This window comes from Oratosquilla oratoria, chromosome 43 (assembly GCF_046742065.1).
Source record: "Oratosquilla oratoria isolate Oo_2021 chromosome 43, ASM4674206v1, whole genome shotgun sequence".
NCBI classification, from domain to species: domain Eukaryota; kingdom Metazoa; phylum Arthropoda; class Malacostraca; order Stomatopoda; family Squillidae; genus Oratosquilla; species Oratosquilla oratoria.
In genome coordinates this window covers 21,055,493-21,081,080 of record NC_134819.1, presented here as the reverse complement: position 1 = coordinate 21,081,080, position 25,588 = coordinate 21,055,493, and the positions used below count along the sequence as shown (strand labels likewise).

Here is a 25,588-nt window from a genome sequence, read left to right as displayed (position 1 = left end):
CAAGGACCCTTCCTTCACCCTCGACGCACACACACGCACACACACGCACACACGCGTGCACACAATTCCCCGCAATCAGATCCACGTCAACGCGCGCACCCTGTCGACGCTGTCAGGCGTCTTCCCTCCTAACGCCCCGGGTCGTTACGCGTGCATCCACTTCCAAACGTTTGTGCTTTTCCTGAAAGCGCTTCCTGGGACAAAAGTCCCCGCGAGGCATTCGAGATGGCTATGCACCTAAACCTGCCACATCACGATTGTCATGTCCTCGCGGCCGTCCACTGGGAACAGCTGTCAGCCACGCGTGGCGACCTCCAGGGAAGGAGGGGTTGAGGGGAGGGGTGTGTAGAAGGTGTAAGGGGTCTGTGTGGGGGAGTTGGGTGGTGTCATATACTGGGTGAGACCACGTGCTCACGAACAAGTTCCTTGAGGGAGTTTAGTCAACATACTTGGCACGTGCCAATCTTGGATCAAGCCGTTTCTGGTTGTAATGCATGAACCTGATTTTCTTTCCTAATGTTAATGATGTTCCATTTGGTTGTGATCGCAAGGTTATGTCTTGTGGTGATAGTGATGGTGAAAATGTGTACTTGGTGATACAGCGACGGTTGTGGCCCACTAACAGTAATTGTTATTTCAAATTGAAATCGTAGATGTGATGTTGCCCACACGACAATAATCTCGGTCTCAGGTTAATGTGTTATTGAAATATATATATATGTCGATTCCCGCGTCGTTTCTCAAGATATTGATGCAGACAGCCGTGACTGTACCAAGATTTGGACACTGAACCAATTACGTTGGATTTAACGAGCACTGAGGCAGTTAAAGTTGATTTAATGGGCTCTGTCTCACTAGGAAATAAATATAGGTCTCGCACGTAATGGGCCAAATGTTAACCCATTTCCGTCCGGGGTTTCTCTTTGCTGAATCAAATCGTCTGGCGTAGTGAGAATAAAACTCTCTCTCTCTCTCTCTCTCTCTCTCTCTCTCTCTCTCTCTCTCTCTCTCTCTCTCTCTCTCTCTCTCTCTCTCTCTCTCTCTCTCTCTCTCTCTCTCTCTCTCTCTCTCTCTCTCTCGCTCTCGCTCTCGCTCTCTGCTAAATCACGTGACTTCGGCTACGATTAAATCTCCAAGATAGATCCCAGAGGTCAAGGCATACCCCTCCTTATCTACGCCTTTACACTTTCAATATCAATCATATGTTAAGATTACTTCATATACTTTGTTAATACGAAGAATGAGACAATTTTTTGTTCCTTCTCCTCACGAGACCTCAAGGCTGACCCGTTTTAACCAATAAGTGCGGACTCTCCTCCCACGGCACAGCACCTCAGGCAGGTGCTCACACACGACCACCGTTCGTATTACTCACGGTGACGACCAAGACACCCACGGCGACCGATAGTAACGGTCTCGAGTCGCCTGGTGGCCGACTCTCCATCCACCCGCCACGAACAGTTTCTGCAAATGTCTCCGCAGCGGCGGCGTCGGCCTTTGTGGAACATGTTCGGCTCGTTTTAAGTCGTTGAGTGTGTCTGTTGCAGTGCAGGGTTTTCGTTGAGCTTTTGGCGTCAGTATCCACGTTTTCATGATGTCGACAGTGAAAGAAAGGTGTTGTGTTCATTCAGTTCTTAATCATAATCTCGATCGTTCCTATACGTCTAATCCTCCACCAAATCCCAATCAGTCCTCGTCTTTGCCTCATCTTCATCCTTCACCTCCTCTTCTCCCTCGTCTTTCTGTTCCTCAAACTAATACTGCTCTTCCTCCTCCTCCTCCTCCTCCTCCTCCTCCTCCTTCTTGTCTCTTCTCCTCCTCCTTGTCTCTTTTTCTCCTCCTTGTCTCTTTTTCTCCTCCTTCTCCTCCTCCTCTTTTTTCTTCTTCCTTCTCTTCCTCCTCATTTTCCTCCTCTTCCCCTATCCTTCATCCTTTTCCTACTCGTCTTCCTCTTTGATCTCTATTTTCTTGCTCCTCCAACGTTTTCTGTCCTTTGGATCATTCATTGCTTCTCCAGCTCTCGTAAATATCGGCCCCATTTCGCACCCTTGAGTAGTGATGAGTCCCGCTTGCGTCCTCCCATTCTCCTTTGTCATAATGATATCATCCCCTATTGTAGCTGTCGTTACCCGCCTGGCTTATCAGAAAGAAGTGTAATCTTGTCGCGGTCGCCCAAAATAGATGTCACACAGGTTGATAGTGTCGTGGGTTCGGGAGACGCCGCCGTCAGGAGGAATTCTACCCGACAACGGTCGCCTCGAGGAAAATGGCGTTCAGTCGATGTCAAAATATGAATTACTTGTACGACTGTCAGTACGGTAACAGTCAACAGTTGGCAAAACCAGATCATTAATTACGATGTCTTTAGGTGGATCCTTGGGAGTTAGAACTGCGGGTCTCGCTCTATCAAGTCGATGACAGCGCTCCTGTAACAAATTTGCCACAACAAAACGATGCAGTATAACCCGGATCTGGAGAGGATGATTCATCAGAAGAGGAAGACGACGCCGATTAAAAATGACATAACACGACGGGCAAATAGTGTTATCACGTTGGGAAGTGTGTGGTGAATCCAGTGTGGGCCTGTCAAGATGCTGCAGTGTCATTTATGTCCACTTAAAAGGTTTGCAGGGACAGGGTGGCTGAGGAAGGAGTTCTCCTTTCAGCCAAGTGGGCAATGCATACTCTACCTGGGCGCAGCTGTAACGGTGCAAAGTGGATGGTGGTCCATCTTATCCGGTTACGTAAGTGGAGAGGGTGGATGGGTAGGAGGTGCAGCTACGAGTTTGTTGCAGATCGATAGCAGATGCACACGTGCCATGCACCCTGCTCATGCAGTACATGTGCATGTGCATGTGCATGTGTATATTGTAATTTTAGTTTTGCATGTGTGTATGTGTGTGTGTGTGTGTTCGTGTTCGTGTGTGTGTGTGTGTGTGTGTGTTTGTGAGTGTTCGTGTATCTGCGCATGCGTGCGTGCATGCAAAACAGTACGACTGTCGTTTCTCTGCCCAAGAGTTTACCTGCAGACTTGAGCCGCTGGCTTCGTGTCAAAAGCCCAACATGAAGAGGGAGGGAGGGAGGGCAAGATTTCTCAGTAATACCTATTGGCAGAAAGATGTTGCTGGCGTTTCTCCAAGCCTCGAATGGATAAGAACCCTAGTTTGGTCAAGAACAGAATTGCTTCACCCAACATAGCATGATTCTCCCAAGTATAATACATACATTGTTAGCCAGTGTCATGGTCTCGTAGGGCGCACTGGTAGTACTGATGGAACACGAGTTTAGTAGAACACAATGAACTGTTGTGGAACACAGGTGTGCTGCCCCACAAAAAAAGAAGAAGAAGATGAAGCACAGTACGCTGGCCATGCTACAGAAATCTACCACTGAATGAAACGTGCCTAAAATAGACGTTACCTCCGAATCAACAGGTGTGAGTGAAGATTTCTGCTCAACCCACGGAATGACGCCATGGAAACAGTATTGAATGAAACATTCTGGGAAACCGGCTTGACCTTGACAAATCCAAACCTCACCTAAGGTCATTGTCCTGGCTGTGGTTGGCAAGCCTTTGTGCTTGTTTTGGTGGTGATGTACTTGTTGCTCGTTGGGAGGGAAGGTTGGAGGTGGAGGTTGATAGATGGTGGGGTAGGAGAGAGAGGTGTATGACGTAAAATGGCTTGGAAAAGTATACGTAATATTTAGAGTCTTGGATAAGATAGCCTTCAGTTCGCGCTCACATGCACATATCTACTAGTACAGAGAGATATGGTACCCAGGCGTTCCTCTCTCTCTCTCTCTCTCTCTCTCTCTCTCTCTCTCTCTCTCTCTCTCTCTCTCTCTCTCTCTCTCTCTCTCTCTCTCTCTCTCTCTCTCTCTCTCTCTCTCTCTCTCTCTCTCTCTCTCTCTCTCTCTCTCTCTCTCTCTCTCTCTTACACACACACACACACACACACACACACACACACACACACACACACACACACACAAACACACAGTGGTAGATCCCACACAGAGTAGTAGATATTTGGAACAAATTGGATGAGGCAACAGTGCGTGCAAAAACTATGCAAGAATTCAAGAACAAACTTGATGCTGAAAGATACAAAGACGGGTCATCACGAGAATAGCTCTCTTCCTGTATAATACAACTGTGTAAATACACACACACACACACACACACACACACACACACACACACACACACACACACACACACACACGCATGCACACACTCACACACACACAATCGTATTAGTACGCACAGTCCTCCACGCGTCAGAGGCCAAGACACATGTAATTCTGAGGCGACGACCGTATAAGAGGCATTAATGGGGAGGTGAGGGCGCTGATGTATATGCAGGGCAGGGTGATGGATGTCTCCGTGTGTATGGCACGGGGCAGGATCCTCCATTTGAAGAGTTAATGAATATCTACATTTGTATTCCAAATCCATACAACCCATTCGAAATGTGTGTTGACATAACTGGTCGTTTTAATGGATTTCATCCGCACCTCTTTATGTCGGAAGACTCCGATTGTACAGACACCTCTGTCCAGTTTTCAGCAAGTAATGTTTTGTCTGAATAGAAGTTGAGATAGAAGGGTGGAACCATTGAAGAGGGGCAATGGAGGCGTGAATGGTGAAAGATGACAGTGAGATGAGGGAAGGAGGAGGACTTGGGAGGGGGTACGGCGCCGTGATGGCCTTGATGGGAATGTAAAAATGCGCCTCCCACACTTCTTCAGCACTTGTACCATATCGCTGCCGTCACAACACCACAACTACTATTGCTAGTGCTGCTGCTACTACTACTACTACTACTACTACTACTACTACTACTACTACTACTACTACTATTACTACTACCACCACTGCCACCACCACCACTACTTAAAAATTTATCGCACCAAGACAGGCCTACCGTGCACTAGTCTCCACAGCAACATCTATCTATATACCTGACGCGTGACGTCATGTCGTGTGGGTAGTCCATATGCGCAGTAAAGGGCCCTACGACAGTAGGACGGGTGTAGGGAAGTTGGTCAAGTGGAGTTGGAGGTGGCAGAATGCAACAGACAAGTGCGGAGGAGACCTGACTGCCCGGAGCTGTGTTTCCGGGGGCTCCACGTGTTGTCGGAGCACGTGGGGTGGGGGTTGCCTTGTGTTCACCGATAACCCGGACTACGTCCTTCTCCTCCTTCCTCCTCTTCCTCCTCTTCCTCATCTTCCTCCTTCTCCCTCCCCTTCTCCCTCTCCTTCTCCCTCTCCTTCTTCTTCTCCTTCTCCCTCTCTCTCCCTCCTTCACTCCCTTCTCTTCCTCCTCACTCTCTCCTTCTCCCTCTCCTTCTCTCTTTCTCTCTCTCCCTCTCTCTCTCTCTCTCCCTCCCCCTCTCTCTCCCTCTTCCTCCCTCCCTCTCTCCCTCCCCCTCTCTCTCCCTCTTCCTCACTCCCCCCTCTCCCCCTCTCTCTCCCTCTTCCTCACTCCCTCTCTCTCCCTCTTCCTCACTCCCTCTCTCTCTCTCTCTCTTTCTCTCTCTCGTTCAGCGTTCTAATAGACTTGGTCCCGCATCGATGACGTTGCCAGTGTTCAGTAAAATCATGTGATGTACGATTTGTAAGTAGTTACCGGTGGAAGTAATGATGAAATACTGTTCCTTTGGTCACATAGAGAACCCCCCACCTGACCTAACCTAACCTAACCTAACCATCAGTGTCCTCGCAGTCTGGTCTTGCCCCCCCCCCCTAGTGGCCTATTTGTTTTATTTTGTATCTTCTATGATACTGTGCCCGTCTGCCCTTCAGTTAATCTCGGGGATGTGATTCAACGATAGTCCAATAATCTCCTCCTCCTCATTCTCCTTTTACTTCTTTCTCTTCTTCTTTCAATAGTTTCCTCCTCCTCTTCTTCTTCCTCTTTCCTGTCCTCCATCTCTTTCTTTCTCCTCTTCTTCCAATAGTTTCCTCTCTCCTCCTTCTACTTCTTTCCCCTCTTTTTCCGGTAGTTTCCCTCTCCTCCTCTTCCTCCTCCTCCTCGTCCTCCTTCTACTACTTCTTCCTCCTCATCCTTTTGGTCGTCTTTCTATTTTAAGATGTTTATCGAGTCTTTAAACATAATCTGCTTCGAGTCTATTGAAACCAGTGGGATATGTGTACCACTTCAAGGTCAGTCAGTGTAGCATAAACTCGTATGCATAACACGAAATCGCATAATGTTGGCAGTGTTGATCGTGGATCAACTTCTTATATTGCGTTTATTCGTTTTTTATTGCCCTACCTTGGGGAAGCTAAGTTTTTATATTTTCTTAAGCCTATGAGACTCGAATTTGATTGGATAGTATTTCTAGGAACTCCTGAAGATGGAATCGACTGTGTTACTGTCTTTTACTTTGTGACAAAGTTTTTTTTCTAGGTCTGGGTAGAAGAGAGACAAGCAACACACACACACACACACACACACACACACACACACACACACACACACACACACACACACACACACACACACACACACACACACACACACACACACACACATACGTCTCAATTGTTCAATGCATGTAAACCAAGTACCTCAACTGCTACCCTTTGATAATACGAATCTTCTTCGATAAGAGCCGACAAGAAGCTGGCCGTTATCTCTGTCATCATGAGTGCAAGCAATGACCGATAGCGTAGGCAGACAGCAAGCACATTTAATCAGGACGTGACGCTGTTGGCAATGTATTGTATGAACTCTGCACCTGTCAAGGGAAGAGGAACGTGAATTTGCTTTTCTTCCAGGGATGGCTGCAAAGGAGTGAAAGGAGAAACATTTACCACCAAATAGATTACTGTGCGAGGTGTGGCTTGACATTCCGCTGGCGGGAAAGCGACTTGACGTCATGACGCCTCAGACTAGCGTGGGTCGTTCGAGTGCGCGAGTTTAGTTTTCTTTAGACTCTGATTTTTTGAATTATGGGATGGGATGATGCGTACATGTTTATGTGCGTGCGTTTCCGGGTTCCTGTTCGTAATCATGGATGCAAGGGAGTGCGTGCATGCTGGACCGCTTGTCCGTGCCTGTGTATAAGTTCGTTCGTGTCTGCGTATGTGTGAGCGTGTATGTTTGCTTATCCATTTGTATCGTTCGTAGTTCTTTTAGGCTGGGAGTCATTTTGACTGCTGCGTTTAGAATTCTTTCTATCTTTTGCAAGTATTCTGTCCATTTGTCTTTCACAATTTCCTAAGCCATTATATATTTTTTGTATCAGCATTATTTCTTTACACATTTGGAACCCTTCCAAGTTAACCTACATTTTTCAACTCTGTATAAATTATGGGGCTTGCAACTGCATTCTTTCCAGTCTACCATGCAGAAAATATTCCGTGTGTGAACTGGTCATTGTTTATATAACTTGATGATACCTGGACTTTAAAAGCAAAAGTTCGCGTTACCAATCCCAGTAGGTAATGTGCTTTCTCTTGTATTTGTCTTAGAGAAAGCAAATAGGATACTGGGAAGGGTAGGGCGACCTTTTGATATAGTGTCCAGCTATCATCAGCCCGTAGTCCACTGGTCCGTCCACATAATATGCAGTTTCTCTGTGGCTCCCAGACCTCATTAGACTTTGATATATTGGAAAGAGTACAAAGGCGAGCCACAAAAATCATAGTGCGGCACAAAGCATACGCAAACCACCGAATTTTTTTAACGTTTTCTCTGTCTCTATAAAAAATTAAAAATATGTATATTAGTCTTTTTACTTATACTTAATGTGTAAATTCTCATGCATACGTATATTTACGTATATTTGACCAAATTAAGTGTAGAAAAAATATGACCTAGCCTATGGGGTTTAGAGATAAAATGAGAGAATTTTCAGACCGTAGAGGAAGCGGATTCATGAAATAGAAACGAGAAAATCAGAGTATTAGGAAAAGAGATGGACATCTCGTTTAGCGAGGAGCAACAGTACTGATAAGGTGCTGATAGCAGCGGCGTCCACATTGATAACACTTGTGTGGGTATGTAGGGCACTCGTCAGTGTGTTATCGTAAACTGATTATATTATTAAATGTCAATTGTGTCTGGATAGGCCGCAGGAGAACGGCCAAGTCTCGACATGATTTTATTTTTAGTCTGGAGAGGTGTGCAAGTCGTTAAAGGCTCTTCTGTTAGTCCAGGGGGAACAGATCGAAACGAGTCTTCCTGATTGTTATCCGGATAGGGCATGCAGACCGTACTGAATCTTTCTGTTGTCCCCGAAAGGGTGCATAGGTCACACTAGGCCTTCCTGTTTGACCTGATAAGATGCACAGGTCATATTAGGTTTTCTTGTGGGCCAGAGAGAATGTGAATTTATCTTTGAAAGTGATGTCGGGGTAGTGAGAGCGCTTTGATGGAGAGCTAAGGTCTTGGTCTCAATTCCAAACGTTATTTCCTGTGCACAGTTTAACTAGTCCGCCCATATATATGTATATATATATATATATATATATATATATATATATATATATATTTATATATATATGTATACATATATATATATGTATACATATATATATATGTATGTATGTATGTCTGCATTTACAGTTATGGTACTTGCAATAATGGTAGGAGGGTGTGATGGCTTAAAAAGAGTGTGTTTGGATATTTGGTTGCGTAACTTAGGGTGATGTAGCAACGGTCGATCTTTGAGCAGCGTGATGGATAATGCCGATGGTGTGTGATGGCGACGACAATGACGCAATATTGCGGTCAGGAATTAAGAGACGACAGAGCATTTGTAGGTCAGACCCATCAAGTGGGTGACATTATGATAGCCCCTGGCCTAGTTAGTGTCAGGCGATTTTATTCAGGGTCGGAGTGACCGCCAAATTGGAGAGAGGACGAGTCTGCCGATTTTGTTTGTGTGTGCGTGGGTGTGTATGTTTGCGCAGCACGTGTATGCGTGTGTTTACAGATTCGTTCTAGGCTGGTCTACCGACAACAGCCGCAGCTAAATTTCTCATGATGTGACAGTTGGTCAGTCTTTGGTGGACTGAACCAGCTGTATGAATATTATGTACAGTTTGTTGATTCAAAACGCTTGGTTGCAGTCGTGATAGTGTATGATAATATGGCCAGTACAAATGACGAAAAATAACCAGGGTTAATCCGTGGTCCAGGTTTGATGTTCAGAGGAATCAAATCATGTGGTTTTAGTCAGAATAAACATATGAAAACTATTCTTATTTCCGTTTGCGATGAGGTTAAGAGGTAGAGGGAGAGAGCCACGACAACTGGCGGGGATGGGGACGGGAAGAGGAGAGGAGAGGAGAGGAGAGGAGGGGAGGGGAGGTGTCAGACACTACACAATGCAGAGACGTGACATCCATTGGCACAATGGCGGTCGACACACGACTCATCTTTGTGAGCCATTGTTCCTCCTTTTTCGGAAGAGGCCTTCGTCAGTTGCGGCCTTCGGCAGGAGGCCGCAGCCCCGGGCCGCCATTGTCACCGCGGAGGATCACTGGGGCCAATAATTACTTGTCTGGGCAGTCATCGTCTTCAGGGACGGCGGGACCTTGTCCGCCCGGTTCACGCGCAACGACGCCGAAAGCCCAGTGATCCCCTTTTACCAACTTGGTTTATTTGTATCTCCGTGCAGGAGGTTTTACTCTTCTGGATGATGGCTCACGAGATGATGGGTGTCATTACAGGTGCCTCCGTCAAGCCATTTATAAGGCATAAGTTGTATTCTGGTTTAATTGGGGGCTTTGTGTCATCTTCTACTGTATTGGACAGAAGAACGTGGCGCTTGCATGCACACACACACTCACACACACACACACACACACACACACACACACACACACACACACACACACACACACACACACACACACACACACACATACGTACATACACATGCACATATATAAACTCTCAACTACACGCGCGCGCACACACACATAAACACACACACACACACACACACACACACACACACACACACACACACACACACAGAAGGTCATCACGAGGTCATGGGAACAAATTGAAAAAGACCACATGTCTGGAGGGTGTCAAGATTTTTTTTCCTTCTTCCTTTTTCCATGCGTCAGCTCCTGCAACAAGATAATTTGGCCCAAACTGAAGCTATAGACGTATTTAAAGCTAGGTAAGATGGATGGAAGAAAGGACATGAGTCCAGAACTGGAGCTCCTCTGTAAATACACGTGACATCATTTGTCCCCAAACCCACGTTGAGAAAACCCTTGCCCTTGAAATATCCTACATTGCAACTGTGTCGGCTTGCGCTCGTTAAACCGTGTGTTGAAATCACGGGCAGGGGTGCACGCGTACGTAGGTGTGGGCGGTCTTTGTGTGACCAAAATTTCCTTCCTCTGCTGACGAAGTCGAGCTAGTGCACGTGCACTCGCCCGGGGGACGTTCATCCTGAAAAATCCCGCGTCACACACACACACACACGGAGCCAATAACTTGAGACCGATGAAGCAGCGAAACGATTCTTCTGGAAGGAACTGAGCGGCACTCTTCTTGAAGGGAGAAGGAGGGAAACGCTTCGCCTTCCTCCCTCCTCCCTCCCTCCCTCCCTCCCTCCCTCCCTCCTCCTCCCTTCCTCCTCCCTCCTCCCTTCCTCCCTCCTCCCTCCACCCCTCCTCCCTTCTCCCTCCTCCCTTCCTCCCTTCCTCCTCTTTTATTTCTCCTCCTACTCCCTCTCCGCTTGTCCCTCTCTCTCGTCTTCCTCCTTTTTCTTCGGGCCACTCGGCCCCTCCCCCTCCCTTCCTCCCTTCCTCCCTTCCTCCCTTCCTCCCTTCCTCCCTTCCTCCTGCACCCACTCACACGCATCCCTTACTCATTCGTTCCCCTCGCTCTCCTCCACGTCACCCATTCACCTGAGGACTCGCTTACCAACACTGACCTCCGGTCTATTCCCGGCCAGCGGTCGTGCCATCTTTGTTTACAGTCTGCTCTTCACACTTCCTCTCCTAAATCTTCCTCGTCCTTCTTATATTCCTTCCCCTCCTTTTACTCCTTCTCCCCCTTTTACTCCTTCTCCCCATTTTACTCCTGTTCTTGCTGCTATTACTACTACTACTACTTCTACTTCTACTACTACTTCTACTGCTATTTCTACTCCCGTCCATTAAGCATCATTTCTTGGAATCGTCTACCCATCCGTCCTTGGGATGTGACGAATGTCTTCGTGAAGAAGGGTAGAAGAAAGGCGCCTTGCGAGTTTACGCAGCCTATGGCAATCTTGGGTCAATCAGGAGTTCTCGGTGTATTAGGTAGTAGGAAATTAAGAACACTAATAGGCAAAGTAATATCAAGATTGTTTTGAATTCTGATGAAAAAAGTTAATACAAATTTTTGTCTATTTTTTTTAATCAATGCACATAATGCACATACCCATTTATGTTCATTATGATACAGAAATGAAGGATAGGTTGTAATCTCGCCAAGTAGGCGGTGATATATTGTTGTGATCTTTTTGAAAATTGTCTGAGTGGGCGGTGGGCAAAAACGGTTGAATACACCTGGCCAGGGTTGAGCCGTGTGTATATATATATGTGTTTGTGTGTATGTTCGTGTGTGTGCGTGCGTTTACGTATGTATAGGTCATCTGGGTGGTAGGGAAAGGGGCATCGTGATGATAAATTTGGCGGGAATCGGGATTGTTTGATCATTCCGCATTTACCCTCGAATGGACACCTTGCTGTCACATCGGTGATGATCAAGTGGACCACGTCAATGTCTTGCCAGTTGTGCATTATGTCGACAACCTTTGGTCACGTGACGAGGTATGCTTGCAAGCATATTCCTATTTGCGTCCTTGCTAATAATGTCTCTGTTTATTGATCTTGCACTTGAAAATATTGTCTCTCTTACTATATATATTTTTTTATCATGAATGGATCATTAAGTGTGAAGAAAGTAGATAAGTTCAAGTACCTGGGATCCATTGTCAGTGAGAGAAATAAATGAATTGTGTTCATTGAGTATTTATACTTTAAGTTACTTTTGTTTCGTTTATGATCGTGTGTCTGTGCGTACTTGGTCTAACACCCACATGTAGTGCATGCAGTGATTGCTCGTGGCCATGCATATTTTGTTCTTAGGTGCAGTAAGTCGTGCGTATTTCTTACAAGTAATCCGTCTACTTATACTTGCCTTTGCTTTATATCTCCATGTTGTCTTGTTGATTTTCCCCACACGTAAATGGGAAACTGTACGCAGACTACGGTGTAAAACCCTTGAATTACTGGACCAGTATATGAAATATAACGTACGACAGTGGCGTGAGATAGTTCGTAAGGATAGTAGTCAGTAAACTAGTCAATAATAACGTCAACAACAACGTTGTGAAGATAACGCGAGCATGCGATCTTTGTCGACGTCAAAAATCCTTCGAGAACGAGTACGAATTCGGGGTTGTGTGTATTTACCTAGTTGTATCTCAGAGGAAGGGGAGCTATGCTCGTGGTGTCCCGTCTCTGTATCTCGCAGTGTCTATTGTTCTTAAATTCGTGTATGGTTTTTGCACACACTATTGCTTCGTCCAGTTTGTTCCATACATCCACCATTCTATGGGGAAAGCTGTTCTTTATCAGGTCTCTTCTATAACTGTCCTTCTATGTGTGTGTGTGATTCACCATGGTCTTGGATCACGTGTTGGACTCATGATCGACAGCTATTTCCCTCCCGGAAGAGAGTTCAGAGCTCATATATGACCGATCTATGGGTAATGCTGTGACCTTACACGCACACACACACACCCAACTCCCCGCCCACGAGAGGTGGAGTAACGACTCGCAGCGCAGCGATACTGAAGTTATTTCAGCCCTGGACGGGATTCGAACCCGGACCTTCGTAGTGGCAGCCGGGAACTCTACCAACCGCGCGCGCGCGCGTGTGTGTGTGTGTGTATGTGTGTGTGTGTTTTGATGGCATCGTTCGAGATGCTGTAAAGACGTTCGCATGCAGCTGTGAAGAGCTGCAGACAGCAGCAGCAGACAGCTGCAGCAGACAGCAGCAACAGACAGCAGCTGCAGACAGCAGCAGCAGACAGCAACAACAGACAGCAACAGCAGACAACAGCAGCAGCAGACAACAGCAGCAGCAGACAGCAGCAGCAGACAGCAGCTGCAGACAGCAACAGCAGACAGCAGCTGCAGACAGCAGCAGCAGCAGCAGCAGCAAAGGACATGGAAGCAATGGGACGAGTGCATTGCCTGAGGTCTGTTGCTGGGGAGAAGGAGGAGGAGGAGGAGGAGGAGGAGGAGGTGGAGGAAGTGGAGAAGAGATGGAGGAGCAGAAGGTGAATGAAGAAGAAGAGTGGGATTGGTTGGGGAGGAGGGGGACGACGACGACCAGGAGGGAGAGTAGGAGTGACAGGAGGAGGCAATAGAGCAATAAAGAGAAAGAGGTAATACAGGAACAGTGTTGAGGGAGAGGGAGAAGTAAGAGAGCAACAGTGAATAAGAGATGAAAGAGGTGTAGAACGAGGGAGGAAGAGGAGGAGGAGGAGGCAGAAAAAGGAGGAACAATATGGTAGAGGAATAGAGGATTCGGAGAGGATAGGAGGAGAGGGAGGATAATGTCAAAGAAGACAAGGAGGAGGAGGAGAATGGATTATATATTAACGCTTACAACAGGGAAGGAAAAGTCAGACGGTGCCTTTAACCTATTCGTTGTGCCCGAGAAGTTGGGGGGATGTCTCCGGCTGAATAAAATTTACTGGCGGCAGGTGAAAGAGTTTATCAAGATGAGTAACCTCTTCGCTGTTGTCTCAAGGAGAGAGGGAGGGAGAGAAGGAGTTTTGTTGTGCAAAAGCACCTGTCAAAGCCGGAACTACCACCGTACAAGTATTGTCAATAGCAGAAGCGACAAGATAGAGTCAACATAATGTAGACCGACCTCAAGACTGCTGGGTTTGTTACCGTTGGCTGTCCTTGGTCGTCCGTTGTGTTCGCAGTCCCTCGGAGATATATAATGTGTTTATAGTCCATGGTGTGAGTGCGGCCAGGCTTGGGGTGGGGGAAGAGTTAAGTCTGGACTTTATGGGAGGACGAGCAAAAGGCTTAGAAGAGGGTTTTTTCCGCCAAGGGAAGGAAAGGCCTTGAAGGAGGAAGCCATCTTGGCGAAGGAGGGACTAGGTTCCGAGTAAGGGCTGAGTTTCAAAAGGGAAGTCGATGTAGAAGAGGAAGGTTCTTGCTGGCAAATGTGGAGGTTTGTTTTGGGTCGGAAGGAGGGGTTGGCGTTGGTTTCGAGTAGTGCCGACCAAGGAGGAAGATTTCGAGAAGGAAATGGTTTTAGAGGAGGGAGTAGGAAGGAAGAGAACACGTGCTGTCAGGCGAAGTAAAGGGAACGAGGAAGTTGCATAAAAGCGACGGTGTTAGCGGTGGAGGTGGCGGTTGAGACATCGGTGGCAGCGGTGGTAGCGACGTCAGTGGTGACGGTGGCCAAACGAGTCGTCGCGGCAAAAAGGGAGCTCCTGCGACCAGTTCACACTCCAAATGTTCAGTGCAAGGCTGCAGTCCCCCTCAAGTATCACAGCAAAAATATGTCTAACAAATATACCCACTCCACACACATGTACCTGGCAATAATGCAGGAGGTGTACAGAAAAATCAGTCTTGCGGCAACATTGTCTTACCTAAACTTCCTTTCGTAAGTGTTGTCATGAGAGACTTCATATTCCTTGAATTTGGCATTTTGCCCATTCAGGGAGCTCACCATAAATAATGACGATGCTAACAATAATACTGCCGTTGCTTTACGTCTGCCTATTGCAACTAGACTCATTATGGATAATCTGGTCCTTCTCTCTCCCTGGCTTGGCCTTTATTGTTTTAATGGCATTATACTGTTCTTCACTTGCTAACGGTGTTACTTACTGGACGCTGTTGTATGCAAAATACTTTGGTGCTCGCTGTCGACATGGCGTCCCACAGTACTGTAGTTTAAACCGACATGACGTCACGAAACTGGTCGCGTGTCGTTATTAGTTACGGCTGGTTCTGTTGGTCACCTGTCTGCATGGAGATGCCTCCGCTGTTTTAGTGATTGATGCTCTACCAGGCCATGATGGGTGCGGCTGCCTTACTCCTGCATGCAGCTGGATCTTGCCCCTTCTGGTCCTGGGTGCAGCTGGTTTTATATGTACGTGTGCTTGTTTTGTAGGTGTAGCCGATTTTGGGTACGCTCACCCCGGCAGCTGTCGGGTACAAGAAGGGTAGAATGTTGCTGTTCGCGTGCATAGCTTCGCCCAAGTGTAGATCTACTGCGGGGAGGTCAGTAGGTGGAGCTGGTCTTGATGTGTGTCTGGGAAGTCTCCTTTCTTTCCAAACCTAATGACGATTCTGATTGCAGTTTGTTGGTAGATTTCAGTGCAAAAAAAGTTTGGCTATAGATTATACGTATATAATTGTCAGAGCTGGGCGCGTCCCTCGATGCGCTCCTCGGTGCGTTCCGCATTAGTTTGGCCGCGGTTAGCGCTCCCAACCTATTAAACCTATTAATATAGGTGCCGGTATAGTATGTGGCCTACGAAATTTTTCTTTGGTATAGTATGTGGCCTACCGGACTTTTATTTCTGTATAAACCTGTTTCTTAATTAAACTTTGATAGTTTGGGAGCGCTAACCGTGGCCAAACTAAAGAGGAACGCACATGGGAACGCACCGTGGAATGCGCCCAGCTCTGATAATTGTTGCCTTGTGTTTCACTGACTGGACATCCGGAGCCTCACAACGGATGGCAACGGTTCTGGCTCCTATCACAGCTAATTGTCGACTCTCCATATGGAGGAAATACGGTCGAAGGTATTAAGAGATTCTTTGTGCTTGGTCCGGGGACGGAGTGCCAACTCCTCGAGGCTTCACCTCAAGCTGGAGACGAGGGTGTTGTGTTTGAGGGCGGGCGGTAGGGAGATGATACTAGCTGACGTCTGTCTCGAAGAGCCAATATTTGCAAGCACCCGTCGTTGGTTTCTCTCGCTCGTGTACAACGATGACAGAGAAAACAGTTATGATTTGTCATAAACGAACAAACGTCTAAACAATGTCTCGCCTTCATGTCATAGTTCCAAGACTGTCATTGATGGTTCCTGTTTCAGTTATACATGAATCTAGAACCCCTTTTGATATCAGGTGTGTCAAAGAACTTGTCTTCCCAATTTCGTTTTGATCTCTCTCTCTCTCTCTCTCTCTCTCTCTCTCTCTCTCTCTCTCTCTCTCTCTCTCTCTCTCTCTCTCTCTCTCTCTCTCTCTCTCTGTCTCTCTCTCTGTCTCTCTCTCTCTCTCTCTCTCTCTCTCTCTCTCTCTCTCTCTCTCTCTCTCTCTGTCTTTGTCTGTCTCTCTCTCTCTGTCTGTCTGTTTAACAGACACACACACACACACACACACACACACACACACACACACACACACACACACACACACACACACACACACACACGTTCATCTCCAGGTATGGCATAATTCAAAGTCCTTTAAATCAAAATTACAGTAAAAGTTTATAAAGGAAGAAACACCCTCGACTGTTTACAGAGGTGTAATCTGGAGTGATTAGAATTACCCTCGGGAGTCGGTAATGACACTACTTCAGAGGTGGTTAAAGTTTTTGCCGTCGTTATGAAGGAAACCCGATGGGCAATTTGCAATTCGCTCGTTAGATGTGGAGACGAGGGACGCGAGACGCATTTCTTTGGATGAACGGCGACCCAGTTATTGTTATTTCTATCGTTATTGTTCTCCTTTATGTGCAGGCATCTGTCTTGTCGTGTGTGTGTAAATATTAGTTCGAGTGTGTGTCTGGGCGTGAATGAATCTATGCTTGTGGTTGTTTGTTCGCCGTAGTTCGTTAGTTTGTATGTTCTCGGAATGAATTAGTGAATGTGTTTTATGTTCCCCCATTAAAAGTGCCCTCTAGCTCACGTTTAAGTCGTTAAAGTATTTTTACAGCAGTAAATTTCATTTCCAGGAACAATAATGTCATTGCAATTCACTTTACTTCTCCAGGACCTCCCTCCACCTATTAAACCTCCCATCATGTCACATTTGCCTTCCACATACCTGCCATATGGTCCTTACCATCCCCCTTTTACATATTTTTTTTAATCGTGTCTGTTTCCTTTCTTCCCTCTCCCACACTGGCTTCACTTCTGTTATCTTTTCATCTAAAACGTCTGTCTCTGGGTCATTAGATTTGCACAAAGCACAGCAGGATTGATAATTGTGAAAAATCGGAAAGGCTCGTCAAATCATGTAAGATGACCGTATGAGGGTGTGTATATATATATATATATATATATATATATATATATATATATATATATATATATATGTATGTATGTATGTATGTGTGTATTTCACAATGTGGTGAAACCTTCTGATGTAGAAATTGTTCCCAACTTCTTCATCTTGTCACCCATCCCCCCACACATTTTCTTGTATTCATTTTTTTAATTTTCTCACACACCGACAGGATTCAGCCTCTTTTCAGCGTCCTGCCTGGACCACCTTTTCCATCTTCACTGCCTGCCTCCCATTTCTTGTGTTTCTCTGCCTTCGTCGTTCGTCCACTCCCTTTCTCTCCGTTTCCTCCTCCCTTCCTCCCTCCCTTCCATCATTTCCCTCTTCTTCTTCATATATACTATTTCCATTATTATCTTCATTTTACCAACTGTTCCTTTATTCTCTACCTCCATATTTATCTATTTATTTATTTTTGCTTATTTTTATTTTATTTTATTTATTTGTTTTGTCAATCTTCTCGTTTTTCCTCCCTCCCTCCCTCACTTCCTCACCCTCCGCTACCTCATCCTGTTGGCTCGGTGAGGGGGTGGGGGATGGGGGGGGGGTGGACAGTGCTGTACCCTTTGCCCTTCCTTAATTCTCCTGCTTGTTTCTGTCACGCGTTCTTGCACGTACAGAGGAACTAACGACAGTATAATTTTTAACCTTTTTTCCCATCGTCTCCCCCTCCTCTCTCTCTCTCTCTCTCTCTCACTCTCTCTCTCTCTCTCTCTCTCTATATATATATATATATATATATATATATATATATATATATATATATATATATATATATATATATATATATATATATGTATATATATATCCCTGACGCTACTTTTCATTGCCGTTGCCGTTCAATTTTAAAATTCTTTATCAGATGTCACCATATTTTCAGAATCCTTTGCATTTTTTTGTTACAAAAAGAAATCACCATAAACGAATGTAGAGAATGGTGTGATCAACTGAAGTATTGTAGAGAAGTTGTAGAAATTGTAGAGAAGTTGTATGACGGTTGGAGTTGTAGTTTGAAAGATTGCAACAGCATTGGGAGGGGAAGGGAGGGAGGGAGAGAAGTTGTCTGGGGTCATGCAGGGATGACAAGGCTTTCAGGGTTTTTAGTTTTCAACCAACGGAAACGCGCTCATGGTAATTTCTGGACGAGGAAGGGAATAAAAAAAGCGAAATAAAAAGAAAGACGGTTTAAGTGAAATCGACTTTTTGCTCATTGCTGCTTGTTGCCTCAATTGCCTGACATCCCTGCATTGTCGGAAATCACTTCTCATTGTAAATTGTCTGTCAGTGAATTTGATTGCCAGGTCCGTGTTGAATCCCGTCTGGCTCCACGTTTCGTCTTTATTTATCATCATGCCTTTAAGGCTCTTGACAAATGTGTTGCCACGGATAAAACGCTCACATTTTATTTTCGTTTTTTTTTTCCGTAGAGGATTTCCACTTTCTTTTCGTCATGTCTATCTATCAATATACTAAGAACTTTTTCCCCCTTATAAGGGAGCTAGCCAAGTCAAAGGCATGTACCTACTCTCACCCATTCCACTCCCCTCCACCACCCCTTCCCCCCTCTCATCTTAGCTCCTCGTGGATGACGGGTCATCCCTGTATCCCGCCCAGTGCCCTGGGTCAGAAGCAATGCAGCAAGACACAGCACATCCCTTCGTGCCGCGTCAAAATATCATTCGCTACTCCCCATCCTCCGCCCTTCACTACCTTACATGATTTTTCGCCATGTACTGACTTTAAAACCCTATTGTGTGTTTAGTTTTGTGCTTGTGACTTCAATTGCAGTATATACTGGAAGCCAGTGCATGTATGATAGCGCGATTGCCCGTTCGTGGGCTCACGTTCAAGGCCAACCCGCACCCAGTTGAACGAACTGAGAAGGCGGAGTCGGATGTGGACTAGACCAGGCCTCGCGAGAAGTGCTCCTGCCTCTTGCGCACAATCCTCTCCCATCCAGCAGAGCGCATGCGCGCGCGCGCCCGAGTGTATTTACCTGATTGTAGTATACAAGAAAGAAACATATTGTCGTGGGATCTTGTCCCTTCCTCTCCAGTTATCATGATCAGATTTAAATTCAAGCGTGGTTCCGACGGGTTGTCTCCTTATTCTCCAACTAGCATATTTAGATTTGAGTCAATGTATTGTTCTAGTTTAGGCTATATCGCTTTCTAAGCTGTTCCAAGTGTTTCATGCATTTGTATGGAAGACTGTAATTCTTCACGTCCCTTAGACATTGTTTCTCTCAATTTCTACTCGTGATCTTTTCTGTGTGTGTGTGTGTGTGTGTGTGTGTGTGTGTGTGTGTGTGTGTGTGTGTGTGTGTCTGTTAGTTTGCGCGCACATGTGTATGTGTGGGGTTAATGGATTGAAGGAATCACGACTTATGCCCAATGGAATGCTACTCCAAAAATTGCAAATAATGTTGAAGACTTTGGAAAAGCGGAATGTGAGAGCCAGGAAGAGAGCAGACACTGTTTAACACGACTGTCATCTTTCGATGCTAAAAGCTCTTAGAGGGATGGCGGTGGCATTGTCCGTGCGTTGTCTAGTATCAGTCACTCTCGCGAAAGAATCTGTTATCCGATAAGGAAGGACGTATAAACGCATACCCGGGTGCTCTCCTGCCCAGCGTAGAGAGGAGAAGGTGGGAGGGAGGGAGGGAGGTTTGGAAGACCAGGAAGGTAAGGGAAGGTGATCTAGATAGCTACTTGTTGCGGTGTTGAGGTTACCGTAGCGGGGACTGAGGCGCTAAAAGGTGGAAGAGGGACAAAACTAATCCAGCATTCATGAGTCCCTTCCTTGTCTCTCTTTCGTAATTCGTGTACATTTGCACGTCTATCTATATAGATAGACATATGCACTTACACGAATATACGTATGTATATGTATATTCCAGAAACCCTATTGTTATGACGGTGGTAAATATCTGTCTTTTTTACTGTGCCTCACTTTACGATACTAATTGTAAGGGATGATGAGCACGAGGATTATGATCCGTTTGAGAAAGGTTATTCTAGTACCTTCAGCTTATTAAAACTAAATCATGGGATTAAATCATAAAGCAATACAATATCACATTGCACTAGCGACACACGTCTTCTTGGTATTGTGATGGCTTCATCATATAATTCATATCATTTGGCTACCGCCAGGCTGTTTTATTCATTTTGAATAACCACTTTTACTACCCGAGGGGCCAGTATTTATAATACATTGTTTCAGTGCATTGTTACTAATCTACTTTGGGGTAGTTAGGAAGCCTGATGCCGCTAATTGGGTTGCCACGTGGATTGGATATGTTGATGTTCCTCCAGGGCTTCCCTGCGGGTATCAAATGGTAAACGAATTTCACGCCGCATATCATTATTACACATTTTACGCCGAATTTCCGGAATCGCAGTGAGTTGCATCCGGTTGCGGTGAAAGCATCTTTGTGCTTTCAGAAACGCGGAGTATACGTGTCGAGTCTCACGTCACTTCACGTTTTGTGGCGCTCGACGCGAAACACAGAATTACGAAATCGTTACGTTCCTTATTTAGCACTAAGTAGAAAAGTAGATTCCCAAAGCTGAATGGGGTTATGGGGCTGGGACTCGTATACAAGGATGGGTTGAACTGGATAAATATTAACCCATGGAGTAGCCTTTCGATTTTTCATAAAACTAAATAAAAACAGATGTCGAGAAATAAATGTATATGACGACACGCCTTGTACGAGTCAGATTCAGTCATATGTATATATATATATGTGGAAATAAAGTCATCTGCTGGGATTCGAACCCTCGCCAGAGCGGAATGCTTTAAAATGCTGTCAAAATGACACAAACATATATATATATATATATATATATATATATATATATATATATATATATATATATATATATATATATATGTGTGTGTGTGTGTGTGTGTGTGTGATACATATGCGTGTGTGCGTAATGTAAATGCACACACACACACACACACACACGAGTATAGATAATATTTAACCTTTGGTTGTTCATATAATGTCTGTGTTGGCATACAACACCAAACAATTCTGTTCCTTTTCTTTGAGAAAAGGAGACGTCTTGATAAGCCGAGAACCAGCTGGAGCCGAAATCCACAACTGAATGAAACTGCAGATGTTTGTCATAAACTACAATATTTCACTGTAAGGAAGTGGTTAAGACGTTTGGAAGGTAATTGCCCTCATATTTTAGGGATGAGTGACAAGTTTCACTGTTCCGTGATGGATAGGGACAGTTTTAAGACCGTAGCGAAAAGTTTGTTTCCGGAAGTTGAACGCACCTGTTTGGTGGCATGACCTTTTGGTGGCATGACCTGTTTGGTAGCATGACCATAGACCTTAATGGTATTACTGTCTCCCTTTCCATTCATCTGGGAGGAATTGAAAGTTGTCAGACTTGTGCCGTGGATATTCCATCCCAAATTCTCTGCAGGTTAAGCTATTCTCCCCTTCCTAACACCAGAAGACTTTCTTCTTCGGGTCGGGAGATTTTAACGCATTCATGGTGACGGGAAAGGCTATTTGGATTATCAATATTTTCTCGCTGCTGTGACGCTCTCCTTACATTTTCGGCAAGGCAGTGCAACTCTACTCAGATGGCGGGAGTGTCGCCACCCCGGATGCAGAAGGAGATTTGCATACGTGTTCTTTGGAAACTCGAGCACGACGCACGCGTAAACTTGTGTGAACGCTCTTGCATGTACATAGCTCTCTCTCTCTCTCTCTCACACACACACACAAACACACGCACGCACTCAGACTCAAAGTGAACTTATTTACTTGTACACCGACAGGGTAGACGTAAACTAAATCGGAGAGAGACTATAATTCCTACCGTAGTAGGATCTCCCCCGCGCTGCTGGGCTCGCGCGCGGCCAGAGCGTTGCGTGGACTGAGCGCCTTGGAGGCAGGTTTTATGCTTATACGCAGTTGGTTGTCGAGGCTAAGCAGGGGTGAAAGGGAACGCGTTATCTTTGTGTGTGTGTGTGTGTGTGTGTGTGTGTGTGTGTGTGTGTGTGTGTGTGTGTGTGTGTGCGCGTGTGTGTATGTGGTGTGTGTGTGTGAGTGCGCGCACGCGTATGTATGTGTGTATGTACATATATGTTTCTGTGTTTACCTCACCACCCTGACACTCGTGTGTGTGTGTGTGTGTGTGTGTGTGTGTGTGTGTGTGTGTGTGTGTGTGTAGTGTGTGTGTGTGTGTGTGTGTGTGTGTGTGTGTGTGTGTGTGTGTGTGTGTGTGTGTGTGTGTGTGTGTGTGTGTGTGTGTGTGTGTGTGTGGAGTCGTGGGGAGTACAAGGCTGAAGAGGAAGGAGTGCCGGGAGGAGAGAGCGTAGAAGCCGATGTGACGTAACTCCTGGGAGTACAAAGTAGAGGGAAAGATATGATCAACGACTCTTCTTCGTCGAGGACAGAAGTAAAGGGATGTGGTGATGATTCTGATAATGTGTGTGTGCCTGTACATGTGCGTTCGTGCGCGATTAAATATCTCCAGTTATATTCGTGTGTGTTTTGAGCTATGATTTGTCCAGTTCCAGTACGTGTTTGATTATTGTTCCGAGAGGACGGGTGTAAGTTAGATCTGTTCATGAAGCGGCCTATTGCCGGGAACTGTATGATGTGTGTTCGGGAATGGTCCTGGCTACTCCTTGCGTAATCGGATGGTGCCTTGCACGCCGCAGGCACCGACAGAGCAGTGCGCTGTCGGGTGAGCGCAGCGATTTTGTTCAACTCCGATCTCCTCGGAATGTTATGCCACGATATTTACCCACGCGCTAGTGTGCGCGGTCTTGCCATGTCCTGCTTGTCGCCAGGCAACTTTATTCGACCGATTTAAAACTCAGCCAGACGAGGGGTGTGGTTGTGACCGACTAGGGTTGGTCTAGGGAGAATTTGGTATGTTTGTGAGTGTGTGTGTAGTGTGATCAAGGGGTGGATCGAGTGTCTGTCTAGGGGTTTGCCAAGAACGAATCCTTTCTGCGCGACGACGCTTCACCCCCCCCCCCTCCAACGGAATCTTCTTTTGGTCTTAAACTTCGTGAAGTCACCAAAGGGAGGACCGTGAAGAAGAAATTCTTCGAGTCTATAAATTCATTTATTATCATGACACTTCCTCTTCTGATTTAAATCGTTTGGCCAGAGCAAGAATTGTAGAATGCCATCCTGCCCAAGGGGGTTTAAGTTTGTATTACGCATGTCTGCGGATTCGTTTGACTGGGAGAAACGACATTTTGTTTTTCCTCATAGAGTCTGCCAAACGTCAAAAGTGCCTTCATTATATGGGAAAGAAATAATAACTTATTCACTGCCATTTTACAACGACAATGTTAAGAATTGTCACAGCGAGAAATTTAACTGTCAACGGTCTCCGAGATTAACCAACTGACAATAGTGACGGATAGCACGTCGAGTATGTTACAGAAATTAGACATTCTGGTAACTTTATGAATCTCGCTAACCCCCTTCATATCGGTGACGCAACTTGCGGATTCAGCTAAGACCGACTCTTATTCTTGAGGGCAGTGGCTTGCAGAGGGCGGGGGGGGGGGGTGGAGCGGTGAAGGGGTTGTGACTCCGGGCATCCGAATGGGGAGGGGCATCCAATCATTATTTGGGAGAAAAGAACTTAATCAGTTTGGTCGATTTATATTTGGATTGAATAAAAAAAATTATTCTACGTTTCATTTGTGTTAAATTCAAAATATCTTCCTTACTCATCATATATCCTTTGACGAAAAAGAACTTAATAAGTTTTGTCGATTTATATTTAGATTGAATAAAATGTTTATTTTGTGTTTCATCTGTGTTTACAAATTCAAAATATCTTCCTTTCTCGTAATATATCTTGGTACAAGAGCTTATACTTGAATCTTTGGGGCATACAATCAAAGAGTTGGACTTGGGGGTCACTAGACTTCTGCACGCCAGTGCTTGAGGGGTTAAAACTCGGAACACGGAGAAACGAATCCTTAGTGATCGTTTGGCATCAGCCAGAATAATATTCGTAGGTTACGTCCCTGGGTGGAAAGGTTCAGCATGAAACGGAAGTGGCGGAAGACAGCTTAACAAGCTCCTGGTATTCAAAATCTCCTTTACACGAGCTCCGAAATAGAATGTTTCGCCATGTTAGGTAAGAAAATTGTCGAGCAGAGGAGGAATGGAAGAGAGAATATGAAAGGAGGGAAGGTGAATTTTTTGGGAGATTAAGATGACAAAAACGCTCACTTCTGTCTTTTGAGGCCTTCGATTAATTTGAATTAGGCTAGGATAAGTTGATATTGGATGTAGTTTTCAAAATATCGCCACACCGAAGCCGATATTGATTGAACATGGCTGCTGGTTATATAGCAACGGTGATATCTTAACGGACGACGTCGTCGTCGTAAACTAGTTTATACTGAAATCTGAGGGTGAAACATCTGCAGCCGACTGAACGCAGCAACACGACCAGATAAGTTTTGTACCCATACTGTCCTTCCGGTAGGATTCATGACAAAGAAAAAAATATATCTGGATAGCTGGAAGCTGCTTGAATCCTCAAGGTCATCTTGGCAAGTGAACGCATGTCACTGTCCGGAACTACTGCGTTGCTGCTGCTGCGGCTGCTGCATGCGTCGTCACTACCCGTCCGCTGCAACCGCATCGACTCTGCCGTTGACCTCAGAAAGGAAGTCGCGCGCGAACACACACAGAGTATTATGCTCAGGTTTGAAATATCTTCGGATAGAGGGAAAGTTTTGGGACATGGGGCAATGCATGGAAAAAATTATTCTTAATGAATACAAGTTGGTAAGCTATGAAAAAGAATATAGAAAATAGGTATTCGTAGGCACTCAAACGAGCGATACAATTTCATGAACCTTTAGACGTGCGCATAGCAATACTTGCCGATACATGCGTGCATGTTTCACAAGTAATCAAAATTCTCCATCTGTGCATATGCTGTACATATCTCCTATACATATAGATGTACATTAGTGCTGCCCCTGTAAGCGTAGGCCTGGTTGCGTTACGAAAACGATCAGAAGTTAATGCGATGATGTTGATAACCTGTATATGTTCACTACAGCCCAACACACTTCCTCCTACGCGCATGAGATCTATCTGGTTCTCGGCCAAAGCCACATCCAACGCTCCATGCTAGTCTCTGTTATGTGTTCCTTTTAACCTTGAGAACTTCGATTGTCCCTTGAACAACGACATCCTCCTTACATGTCTCCGTTGTATATCCTCTACATTCCATGTCACTGACCTCCGTATTTG

The 25,588-nt window shown here is 45.5% G+C and overlaps 1 protein-coding gene across 2 annotated transcripts in view; it reads left to right on the top strand.

Annotated features, from left to right (window-relative positions):
* The window catches only part of LOC143021819 (ecdysone receptor-like), a 60,296-nt gene that overhangs the window by 13,103 nt on the left and 21,605 nt on the right, over positions 1-25,588 (top strand). The gene's annotated exons all lie outside the window — the stretch shown is intronic.